An 843-nucleotide genomic window follows, 5' to 3' on the forward strand; every position below is an offset into this window, starting at 1 on the left:
TCGTCATCACGTCATTTGCCTAAAGGCGTGATTAAAGGTGTCTTCAGCCAGGACACGCGGGAGCGTGATATCCCATAGTACATATGTTGTACCTCGTTCCTCTCCTTCAGGGAACAGTAGTTATATGCATAACATTACGTTTCAGCTCCTTCCAGGATTTAGATCAGAGCTCAGACTGGTCCAATGTTTGGTTCTGAGCCATTCTTGGTGTTTTTAGCTGTGTGTTTTGGGTCATTATCCTGACCAGAGACTGAGACCAAGCTTTCTGACACTGGGCAGCACATTTCTCTCTAGAATCCCTTGATTTCATTGGACCCTGAACAGATTCTTTTGTCAGATTCTAGTTATTTCTGTGACCATTAGGGGGTTTCTCTTTCATTAAATGAGGGGTACAGACAATTTTGGTCACTGTGTATACATATATATATAAACAGGAAACAGGGACACTGAGGTGCTTGAAGGGTATCTTAGCAGAAAGTTAGATTAGAGATGTCGGATTAGAGCTTAATTCAATAATGGCTGCAACTTCAGTGGTTCTGTGGCTGGTTTGACTCAGGTTTCTCCTCCTCCTCCTCCTCCTCCTCCTCCTCCTCCTCACTGGACAGCTGAAAACCAAACCTCGAGTCGCTCAGAAAAAGAAACTCAGACACGTCGCACAGGTTGTGTACACTTTTATTATTGTTACCGTTTTCCCTCGTCGGGTAAAAGCAGATAAGAGGAGCGGACTATAATAATAAGAAAACCGCAGCAGCTTTGGGGATTCCTGTCCGAAGCCAGACAACACGAGTGTCTGAGGTAAGGTGCGCGCTAAACGAGGGTGTGTGTGTGTGTGTGTGTGTGTGT

This window comes from Kryptolebias marmoratus, linkage group LG5, assembly GCF_001649575.2.
Source record: "Kryptolebias marmoratus isolate JLee-2015 linkage group LG5, ASM164957v2, whole genome shotgun sequence".
In the NCBI taxonomy this organism is placed as follows: domain Eukaryota; kingdom Metazoa; phylum Chordata; class Actinopteri; order Cyprinodontiformes; family Rivulidae; genus Kryptolebias; species Kryptolebias marmoratus.